Consider the following 12,142-nt stretch of genomic DNA (forward strand, 5'->3'; position numbering starts at 1 on the left):
TGTTCAGTACATATATGCTCTGTTCATGTTTTTGTGACCATGTATGTTTTGAATTTGTTCATGACTCAGTCTGTCACACAAATCACTCTAAGGGATTAAAAATGTCATTGGGAATTTTAAAACTATTCTTTCCTTCAGACTGCTGCTGAGGCTCTCTATTCATGTGAAAAACACATTGAGAAATATGATTGTTCATATTCGTCACTAGCCAAAGGCACTATGACTTCATCAAAGTCTACAAACAGCAAGAACTCTGGGTTGAACTTCTCTTGGGATGAATTGGCTGAGAATATGATGCAAGAAACTTTCAATATGAAAAATAATTTAGACAGATCCCCACTGTTTACATTACAGCTGATCAACTAAGTGAAAAGAATAAGGCTAAAAAGAAAGCATTTCAGGTATAACAACTCAAAATTAAGGTATTGTAGAGCTTTTAGTGAAAGCTGACAAGTGTGAGTTATGGAAAAAAATCTTACAAGTCAGTTTTTACAATATGCATTGATGTAGGTGATCTCAACATCTTCTATATTTAGTCCAATAATGGACTTTATTTTTAATATCTGTAAACTTTATACAATATGAAAGCTTATGAGAAATATCACAGTAAGAATTACTATTGCAACGTTCAATTCATTTGTATTTAACAATTTTCAACAAATTCCTTCTATCTTATTTATTCCAAAGTTCTGTAAGGGTTTTTTTTTTTCAAATTACTACAATGAAAAGTGTGTTTAAAGTTTATACTTAGAAGGCGCTCTTCACCATCTTTCCCCCGGCAGGCCGACATCTATCACCATGAAGGTAGAGCTGTGCAGTTTCAGCAGGTACAATATCTACCCTGGTCATGGGCGGCACTATGCCAGGACCGACAGGAAGGTTTTCCAGTTTCTTAATGAAAAAAGTGAGTCCACATTCCTTTCCAAAAGGAATCCTCAGCAGATAAACTGGACTGTCCTCTACAGAAGAAAACACAAGAAAGGGCAGTCAGAAGAAATTCAAAAGAAAAGAACCCACCGGCCATGCAGTCAAATTCCAAGGAGCCATCACTGGTGCATCTCTTGCTGATATAAAGGCCAATCAGAAACCAGAGGTTAGGAAAACCCAGTGAGAGCAGGCTATCAGGGCTGCCTAGGAAGCAAAAAAGGCTAAGCGGGCATCAAAGAAGACAGCAATGGCTGCTGCCAAGGCACCCACAAAGGCAGAACCTAAACAAAAGATTGTGAAGCCTGTGAAGGTCTTGAAGGAAGATCAAATACTGTAACTTGTGAGTTGTTTAGGAGCCTGCCCCGGCCTGGGGATGAGAACAAAGCAGAGCAGGCCCAGGCATGCCAGGGCAGGGCTGTTATTAAGGCATTCCTAAAAACATCTTGACTGTAAAGGTAGAAAGGTATGCAAGGACAAACAGAGCTATATTATCTGAGTCAACACCATCTGGCCGGAACCTCCTCTCAATCCAAGGACAAGCAGGGCTATCCTGTCTGAGTCAACACCATCTGGCCAGAACCTCCCCTCTGTCTATTACCCCTTGGTGCTGGGTAAAGTCATACATCAACTGGTTGTTATGCCCCAAGCCCACTGGAACAAAGTTCTGATGCCCCTTTTTTGCTGACCTGTAATCTTTCTGTTAATGTTCAAATGAGCCAATCCCGTACCTTTGTCAAAATTCCTCGTACCCCTAACCCTTTGCTTCTTTAAAAACCCCTAGCTTCTGAGCCCCACGATCAACTCCCCTGCCTCCTGTGTGAGGTACGTGTGAGTCCAGAGCTCTGCCAATAAAGCCTCGTGCATCTTGCATCAAGAAAGGATTCTTGTGTTCATGGGTGCATCCTGTCCCTGGACTAGAGTAGGGGGTCCCCATATTTGGAGCCCTACATCTTGGGGGCTTGTCTTGGATTTTGGGGTCACCCAGAACCCCAAGAATATCCCTTGGAGGTACGTCTGTGTGAGTTTGGTGTGTCTGAGTGCAGTGCCGCTAAATCTGTGTCTGGGTTTTCCAATTTTAGTATTCTGGCAGCTGCTGCTGAGGTCCATGTGGATCCAGTGGGTGTGGAGGGAGACGTCCTGAGCTCGCAAAGCTGTAGCCCTGGGAAGACGTTTTGAGGGTGACCCTGGAGGAAATGCCCAGGGTCAGAGACAGTTGGGAAGACCCGGCTGTCCTCTGGCAGAGTGAGGGAGATAAGGAGCTCTTTCTGCCTGAGTGGGAGTGGACATGGAATCCCACCCTGTCAGAGGTAGTGTTTGGCTGGTTGTATAAGTCCAGGCAGGGACAAGTGTGCTTGGACGTACTGGTGTCCCTTGTCTTTGTCTTCGTTTTGTCTCTGTTTCTGGTTTCTGTCATGGGACAGACTGTCTCAACCCCGTTATCTTTGACTGAGGACCATTGGACTGACGTTAGGGCAAGAGGACAAAATTTATCAGTAATAGTTAAAAAGAAACCCTGGCAGTCTTACTGTACCTCAGAATGGCCCACTTTTGGGGTAGGGTGGCCTCCCGAAGGAACTTTTTATCTCCCCACCATTAGGGCTGTAAAGGCCATTGTTTTTCAGGAAGGACCTGGGTCTCCTCCGGACCAGCAACCGTATATCACAGTGTGGGAAGATTTAGCGCAATTCCTGTCTGCGTGGGTTCACCCAGTTCTCCCAACCCTACGTCCAGGTACCAAGGTCTTGACGATATGAGAGAATGCTGAGAAGGAAAAATTAAAATTACTACCTGAAGGAGCCAGTGAGAAATTTACTCTGCTGCAGCCAGCGGCAGTCTCTAAAATCTACCCGGAGATAGAGGAGCCTCCAGAATGGCCCAACTCTCTACCACCACCTTATCCCCTGGTTCTCCAACCTGTACCCCAACCCTCAGCTCCTGTGGCTCCACCTTTGGTTCTAGGGATCGGGGAGGGAGGTACCTCAGCAGGAACAAGAAGCTGGCGGGGAGCCCCCAGCGAGGGGCCAGCCGATTCTACAGTGGGCTTCCACTTAGAGCTGTTGGAGCCCCTCCTGCCAGCCAGAATGATCTACAGCTTCTGCAATAATGGCCTTTTTGGTCCTCTGATCTCTATAACTGGAAAGTAAACCACCCCTCTTTCTCAGAAAATCCTACAGGGCTTACAGGGTTGATAGAATCTCTGATGTACTCACACCAGCCCACCTGGTAAGATTGCCAACAGCTCCGACAAACCCTGTTCACCACCGAAGAGAAAGAATTCTCCTTGAGGCAAGGAAGAACGTCCGAGATGGAGCCGGCCGGCCAGTCCAAACCTCAGTCGAGATAGACGAAGGAAGGATTTCCTTTAACTCATCGCCAGCGGGATTATAACACAGCACAAGGTAGGGAACAGCTGTCCAATTACCGATGGGCACTAGTTGCGGGTCTCAGAGGGGCTGCTCGTAAGCCCACAAATTTGGCTAAGGTGAAAGAAGTTATGCAGGGGCCAGCTGAGCCCCCCTCAGTTTTTTTTTTTTTTTTTTTTTTTTTTTAGAGAGACTCATGGACTCATGGAGGCTTATAGGAGGTATGCCCCATTTGATCCTATGTCAGAGGGACAGCAGGCTTCAGTGATTATGGCCTACATAGGGCAGTCAGATCCTGATATTAGAAGGAAGCTGCAGCGGATTGAAGGATTGCAAGATTATATGATAAGGGATGTGGTTAGAGAGGCTGAGAAAGTGTATCACAAGAGAGAAACAGAGGAGGAAAAGTTAGAAAGAGAAAAAGAGAGAGAAGAGAAGATGAAGATAAGAGAGATAGGAGGAAGGAGAGGGCTCTGACTCGAATTCTGGCCACAGTGGTAGAGAAAGGGGTAGGACTAGACAGACAGGGGATCTGAGAGATGAAAAATGGCAGGGGCCAAGGAGACCCAGAAGAGACCGACCATGCCTATAAAAAGACCAGTGCGCATACTGCAAGGAGAAAGACCACTGGGCCAGCCAGTGTCCTAAAAAGAAGCAAGGGACACAAGTATTGTCTCTCGGAGAAGGTGAAGACTAGGGGAGATGGGGCTTGGGCGCCCTCCCCAAGCCTAGGGTAACCCTAGAAGTGGAGGGGACCCCTATAAATTTTCTGGTTGATACAGGCACAGAATTTTCAGTGTTTCAGTCTCCGTTAGGAAAATTAAGAAAAAATGAGAGAACCTTAGTAATCGGGGCCACAGGACAAAAGTTATACCTATGGACTACTACTAGGACAGTAGACCTAGGACAGAATCAAGTGACTCACTCATTTCTGGTCATTCCAGAATGCCCTATGCCCCTGCTAGGAAGAGACTTATTAACTAAATTGAAGACACAAATAACCTTTTCCCCTCCTGGGCCGATAGTATCGTGGGGAATAGAACAGCCTCAGACTTTAGCACTATCTCTGCAATTGGGAGAAGAATACCAGATTTATCAAATCAAGTCAAAACCCCCTGAAGGGCTACAGGACTGGCTTGATCAATTTCCCCAGTCATGGGCTGAGACGGGAGGAATGGGATTGGCAAGACAAGTTCCTCGGGTAGTGATCAAACTCAAGTCAGGAGCCACTCCCATTGGTGTTCAGCATTACCCTATGAGCAAAGAAGCAGGAGAGGGTATACGTCTTCATATCACCAGATTACTTCAGCAGGGAATCCTAGGTCCCTGCAAATCCCCTTGGAATATCCCACTGCTCTAAAGAAGCCAGGAACAAACGACTACTGCCCAGTCCAAGACCTTAGAGAAGTAAACAAAAGAGTACAAGACATCCACCCTACAGTGTCCAACCCTTATAGCCTGCTTAGCACATTGCCACCTGAGTGAACTTGGTACACTGTTTTAGATCTTAAAGATGCTTTCTTCTGTCTAAGATTGCATTTCAATAGCCAGCCACTGTTTGCCTTTGAGTGGCGAGATCAAGAGAGCAGAAGGACTGGACAGCTCACCTGGACAAGGCTGCCCCAAGGGTTCAAAAATTTGCCCACCATGTTTGATGAAGCCTTACACTGGGACTTGGCCTCTTTTCGAGTCAATAATCCGCAAGTTACTCTGGTGCAATATGCTGATGACTTTTTGCTAGCAGCAGGGACACGTAAGGAGTGCGAACTGGGAACTCAGAATCTCCTGGTCGAGTTAGGTGAGTTGGAATATCGAGCCTCAGCTAAGAAGGCACAGCTATACAGGACCCAGGTGACCTATCTGGGATACATCCTGAAAGATGGGCAATGATGGCTGACTGATGCCAGAAAACAGTGATGCGGATGTCGACTCCAACCACTCCCTGTCAGGTAAGAGAGTTCCTGGGAACAGCAGGGTTCTGTAGGCTGTGGGTGCCGGAATTTGCCACCCTAGCAGCCCCTTTGTACCCCCTAACAAAAGAAAAAGAGGAGTTTACTTGGACCCAAGATGATCAGTCGGCTTTTGAAACTCTGAAAAAGGGTTTGCTTCAGGCCCTGACCCTAGCACTGCCAAATTTAAATAAGCCATTTACCCTATACATCGATGAAAGGAACAGAATAGCTCGAGGGGTCCTCACTCAGACTCTGGGACCCTGGAAGCATCCCGTTGCTTATCTATCAAAAAAACTGGACCCTGTGGCTAGCGGATGGCCTTCTTGCCTGCATGCAATGGTGTGGTGGCTCCACACTTCCTCGAGAGCATTATCAGGCAGCCGCTGGACTTATGGATGACCAACGCTCGAATGACTCACTATCAGAGCTTGCTCCTCAGTGAGCGAGTGACTTTTGCCCCCCCACCACCACTCTCAACCCTGCCACCTTGCTACCTGAAATTGACGAGACTCCAATGCACAACTGTGAAGAAATATTGGCAGAAGAAACTGGAACTCGACCAGACCTCACAGATCAGCAACCTGGTTCACTGATGGAAGTAGCTTCATGGTGGAAGGTAGGCACAGGGCAGGGGCAGCAGTAGTGGATGGAAAATCTGTTATATGGTCCAGCAGTTTACCCTTAAGGAACATCAGCCCAAAAAGCTGGTCTTATCGCTTTAACACAAGCTTTGAGACTGGCAGAGGGCAAGGCTATCAACATCTACATGGATAGCTGATATGCTTTTGCCACGGCTCATGTCCATGGGGCAATCTACAGACAGTGTGGCCTGTTAACCTCTGCAGGGAGAGATATCAAAAACAGAGAAGAGATTTTCAGCCTGCTAGAGCTTGTCCACCTGCCTTTTAGGGTGGCAATCATCCACTGCCCAGGACATCAAGAAGGAACTGGACCAATAGAGAGAGGAAACCATATGGCAGACCAAGTGGCTAAGGAGGCGGTCCAGGGGCCAATGACTTTGGTGATCAAAAACGCACCCCAGACAGTTGAAGGGAGGACTGAGAAAAGAGTTCTCACAGAAGAAGAAGGGCTAAAATATTTAGCTGACATTCACCGCCTGACTCACTTAGGAGCTAAAAAGATGATAAAGCTGGTCAGTAGGTCCCCTTATCACATCCCTGGACTACAACAGGCTGCAGAGGGCTTAGTGAGAAACTGTTGAGCCTGCACGATTACCAATGCCAGATCCAGTAGGCTCTATGTTGGGAAACGCCTAAAGGGAGTTAGACCGGGGACCTACTGGGAAGTCGACTTTACAGAGGTAAAGCCAGCCCGATATGGAAATAAATATCTGTTAGTCTTCGTAGATACCTTTTCAGGGTGGGTTGAAGCGTTCCCCACCAAGAAAGAAACAGCTACAGTAGTAGCCAAGAAGATACTTGAAGAAATTCTTCCTCGCTTCGGAGTACCCAAAGTAATCGGGTCAGACAATGGGCCTGCCTTTGTCTCTCAGGGAAGCCAGGGATTGGCCAGACAGCTGGGGACAAATTGGAAATTACATTGTGCTTACAGACCCCAAAGTTCAGAACAGGTAGAAAGGATGAATAGAACCCTAAAGGAGACCTTAACCAAATAAGCATTAGAGTCCGGCGGGAACGATTGGACAGCCCTTCTCCCTTGTGCTTTACTCTGGGTCCGGAACACCCCCAGAGCCCTAAGTCTAACACCTTTTGAATTATTTTATGGGGTTCCCCCGCACATCTATATGACTGTAGAAAGTAAGACTTGCCCAGACATTTCCTTTGTTCCTTCTACTCGCCTTTTAGCCCGTCTCAAGGCTCTTGAAACGGTGAGGAAAGAAGTCTGGGAACAATTAAAAGAAACCTATGTTGCTGGTGATATTCAGGTGCTGAACCAGTTTGAAGTGGGAGACACTGTCCTGGTGAGGAGACATCGAGCAGGGAACCTTGAGCCACGGTGGAAAGAACCCTACCTGGTGCTGCTGACAACACCCACTGCCGTCAAATTAGAAGGAATCCCTGCCTGGGTTCATGTGTCCCACGTCAAGAAGGCTCCCCAAGAGGCTGATCCAGATGAGTGGACCCTGGAAAGGACTACTAATCCTCTTAAGCTGTGCCTGCTGAGCAGGGGCAAGCCCACCAGATTTTAACCCTTACACTCCAATTCAGCAGTCTTGGGAGGTGCGTAATGAAGAGGGAAACATTGTATGGGCGGCCACCACAGTGCACCCGCCTTAAACTTGGTGGCCTGATCTCACACCTGACATCTGTAAGTTAGCGGCAGGATCTCTTACTTGGGACCTCCCCGATCATACCGATCTTAGTGACCCAACCCCTGAAGAGCAGTGTGTCCCGAACGGGATAGGAAGCATGTATGGATGTTCGGGGCAGTTCTACCGAGCTAATCTTAGAGCCGCAGAATTCTATGTTTGCCCTGGTCAGGGTCAGAGCAGAAGGCTTCGACAGGAGTATGGAGGGGCATCAAGGTTTCTTTTGCAGTAAATGGGGATGCGAAACAACAGGAGATGCCTACTGGAATCCTTCCTCTGCCTGGGACCTAATCACGGTAAAACGGGGTATTGACCATGATGGGTCAAATCAAGGAGAAAGGGACCCCTCTAAGTATCCAGAGAACGGGTGTGCTCTTAAAAACAGCCCCCCAGGACCATGCAAAGGTAAATACTACAACCCCCTACTTATAAAATTCACCGAGAAAGGGAGACAAGATCTTCAGAGTTGGCTTAAGGGAAATAGGTGGGGTTGGCAAGTATACGCTCCATCAAGAGACCCTGAGTATATTTTTAAGATCAGACTGACAGTGGGAGACCCGGCAGTGGCACCCATAGGGCCCAACAAGGTTCTTCTGGAACAGGGACCCCCAGCCAAATCCAAACCCCCGACTCAAATGCCCACCTTGCCTACGGGCCCCTCTTATACTGCCACTCTCACTCCAACTGCCGCCTTACAAAACCCTCTGACTGTGGCCCCAACAAACCCTTGACGGGACAGAGAATGTTTAACTTAGTGAGAGGAGCCTTCTATGCCCTCAATAGAACAAATCCAGATGCTATTGAGGACTGTTGACTATGCTTGTCCTCCGGCCCCCCTTATTATGAAGGAATTGCCGTTAATGGAGATTTCAATAAAACTAGCAGCCATACCTCCTGCTCATGGGGGACAGGGCAGAAATTGACTCTGACCGAGGTATCGACAAGGAAACCAGGTCTCTTATAGGTACTCCCCCCTCCTACCCACAAACATTTGTGTAGCTGAATTCAGTCTGTATCCAGAACAGAAACTAATTATTTTGTGCCATCTTCGATTGGCTTTTGGGCCTGTAACTCAGGACTTACCCCTGTGTATCAACTAAGGTTTTTGAATCTTCCCATGATTTCTGTGTTATGATCCAACTGTTACCTCAAGTGTATTATCATTCTGCATCTATTCTAGAAGAAATATACGCTGGTACAAGATTTAAAAGAGAACCTGTTACTTTAACCTTAGCCACCTTTTTTGGGCATTGGGATGGCAGTAGGAGTGGGAATGGGAGTATCGACCTTAATTGAAGGAAGACAAGGGATCCAATCCTTAAGAGATGCTGTTAACAAAGATCTAGAGATGTTAGAAAAGTCAATTGATGCTTTGAAAAAATCTTTATCCTCACTATCAGAAGTAGTGTTACAGAATAGGAGAGGTCTTGATCTGCTCTTCCTAAAGGAAGAAGGACTGTGTGCAGCCCTAAAAGAAGAATGCTGTTTTTATGCAGATCACACTGGGTTAGTTAGGGATTCAATGCAAAAGCTGAGAGAAAAACTCAAACGAAGAAAGCAAGAATGAGAGGCCCAACAGGGATGGTTAGAGTCGTGGTATTCTTGGTCACCGTGGACAACATCTTTATTTTCTGCCCTAGCTGGACCAGTTATTTTCATATGTCTAATTCTGATCTTTGGTCCTTGCATAATTAATAGGGGAATGGCTTTTATCCAGAGTAGGATAGACACAGTCAAACTCCTGGTTATACAATGACAATATCAACCCATAATTCAGATAGAAGAAGAATTAGGAGACACGGGTTTTTTAAATTCTAGGATTGATGTTCGGGGCAGTTCTACCGAGGTAATCTTAGAGCCGCAGAATTCTATGTTTGCCATGGTCAGTAGAAGAAGAGGGGAATGAAGGAAGATGAAATATTGTAACTTGTGAGTTGTTTAGGAGCCGCCCCGGCCTGGGGCTGAGAACAAAGCAGAGCAGGCGCAGGCATGCCAGGGCAGGGCTGTCAATAAGGCATTCCTAAAAACATCTTGACTGTAAAGGTGGAAAGGTATGCAAGGACAAATAGGGCTATATTATCTGAGTCAACACCATCTGGCCGGAACCTCCCTTCAATTCGAGGACAAGCAGGGCTATCTTGTCTGAGTCAACACCATCTGGCCAGAACCTCCCCTTTGTCTATTACCCCTTGGTGCTGGGTAAAGTCATACATCAACTGGTTGTTATGTGAACAAAGATAAGCCCCAAGCCCACTGGAACAATGTCCTGATGCCCCTTTTTTGCTGACCTGTAATCTTTCTGTTAATGTTCAAATAAGCTAATCCCGTACCTTTGTCAAAATTCCCCTAACCCTTTGCTTCTTTAAAACCCCTAGCTTCTGAGCCCCAGGGTCGACTCCCCTGCCTTCTGTGTGAGGTAAGTGTCAGCCCAGAGCTTTGCCAATAAAGCCTCGTGCGTCTTGCATCAAGAAAGGATTCTTGTGTTTGTGGGTGCATCCTGTCCCTGGACTAGAGTGGGGGTCCCCATATTTGGGGCCCTACAGACTCTGCCTCCAGAGTTGGTGGGAAACGCTAGTGTGGTAGATCAGAGTTGGAAATAAAGATCTATCTTTAACTCTTAAAAAAAAAGGCAAACTAAGGAAATGTTAGCTTTCGGGTTTATGACTAAGGTAATATTATCAGAACTTTGCTGATTAATGTTCAGTATTGGACTTAGGAATGCCCACCATTAATCAACTTTTGAAACCCATAAAATATCTGAGATGGAATATTTTTACCTGATGTGCAGACCAAGTAGCCTCTGTTTTAAATAAAAATATACTGAATCCTGTGACAGTTATCCAAAAATGTATCTGCATCAGTGGATACATTCATTTTGGCAGCCATTCCCAGAAGCTCTGTCATCAGTCAGGGTAAAGGGCACTTTATAGCCTACTAACCAGTTTCCACACATTTGTAGTATACTCCAGATGATGATTTATTTTTGCCCATCATCTTCTTTTGAGGAGATTCAGAGTGTTACCTTACTTGATGTGTTTCTCTATCACAAAATCCTTTTTTAAATTAAAATATTTTAAATGCCACATTCTCAAGGTCTCTGAAGTGTGTAAGAACAACCTATATGTCTAAAGTCTATCTAAAATAATTGCTTGTTTCTTGTTAGTCATCCTAATCTTAAGTTGCAAAAATATACAACAGATAATATTGGGCTTATTCTAATTATTAAGAGTATCAATTCTGAGCATGGCTACAGTGAAATTTCTGAATGCACTAAAGGATTTGATCATCTGTAAGGTGACTGACTTCCAATGTGAATTTCTTAGTCATTACAAATATTTTATAAGAGTAGCTTCATAAGTGTAGAAATTTAAAATAAGGAATTTTTTCAATCATCTTCCAAAAATCCTCATCACAATAAGATATTCCAGACTTTTGTCACTTTTGTATTCTAAAAGGAGATACAATAATCTACCTTCTTTTCATTTTCACCAAATAATTACTCATAGTTTCATTCCCTAATACTACACAGAAGACAAAGGAGAGTGTAGAGAGAAAAAGAGATCTCTGAATACATTTTTTTCATCCTTGACCATCAACAAATTTCAACCAATCTTCCTATATGAGCAAAAAGTGGCAACAGCAACCACCCACCGCACGTCTCACAGGAATGAGAGATTTGTTTTCTACAGAATGCTTCCTGTTGGGTGGAGTCAACAACGTGTTTGGAAATACAAAATAAAGAGAAACATAGTCCAAGTCTTGGGAGAGTTGGTTCTTTCATTCAGTGTGTAAGCCTTTTAGGATCATCTGTGACCAGAAAGCTACAGGTCTACCTGGTGCTGTCATTGAGGCTGGAATATCTAGCATCTTTGAAGCTGTCTTCTCAACCTTTGTTTATTTTAAGAATAATATGGATTCTGAAAATAATCGTCCTTCTGAATGATGTTGTCACTCTTCTCCTAAATATGTCTGCAATGCTATAACTGTTTCCACGAATATACCTTTTTAAGTGTTCATGTGGCTCAGAGTCCCAAATAGAGATTTAAGCCTCTTCCTTGAATGCTTCCTTCCACTTGCTATCCAAAGAGGAAAAATATTACATGCAGTTTAGAACTCACCAAGATGTATTCTTATGAGATACAGATTTTTAGACTTCCAGGAGTCTGTTTCTCCTCTCCAAAGCCAAAGTTTCACATTTCTCAAACTTGTGCCTTGTAGACAACAGGGAAGATCTAATTGGTCCAAGTTATAATGAGAGACCCTGTCCCAAAATTCACGTGAACATTTACAGTTTCCATTATTTGGAAGAAATATAAAACATACCTTAGCGACAGCACTCTTTGTTCAAGAATCAGTGACAAAACTATTCCTCTGCCTGATGAATGAATCTTTCTTTCAACCAGTACATAGATAAATTCAAATAAGAGTAGAGGTATTCACATAATATCTGAAACACTGAAATATCTATGAGAAATAACAATAAATATTCATGAAGTTTTAGATACAAACTCTCTGAAAAAAGATTTTAGCAAGTAGTGAATGAACTTCAAAGTATAAACAAATGAAACTACATGAAATTAGTTATAAACAGCAAAGGAAACTGTTTCATA

At 44.7% G+C, this 12,142-nt stretch overlaps 1 pseudogene; it reads left to right on the plus strand.

Moving 5' to 3' along the window:
* Positions 1 to 783: 783 nt before the first annotated feature.
* Positions 784 to 10,107, plus strand: Gm3547 (annotated as a pseudogene).
* The last annotated feature ends 2,035 nt before the right edge of the window (positions 10,108 to 12,142 follow it).

This window comes from Mus musculus, chromosome 17, assembly GCF_000001635.26.
Source record: "Mus musculus strain C57BL/6J chromosome 17, GRCm38.p6 C57BL/6J".
Classification (NCBI taxonomy): Eukaryota; Metazoa; Chordata; class Mammalia; order Rodentia; family Muridae; genus Mus; species Mus musculus.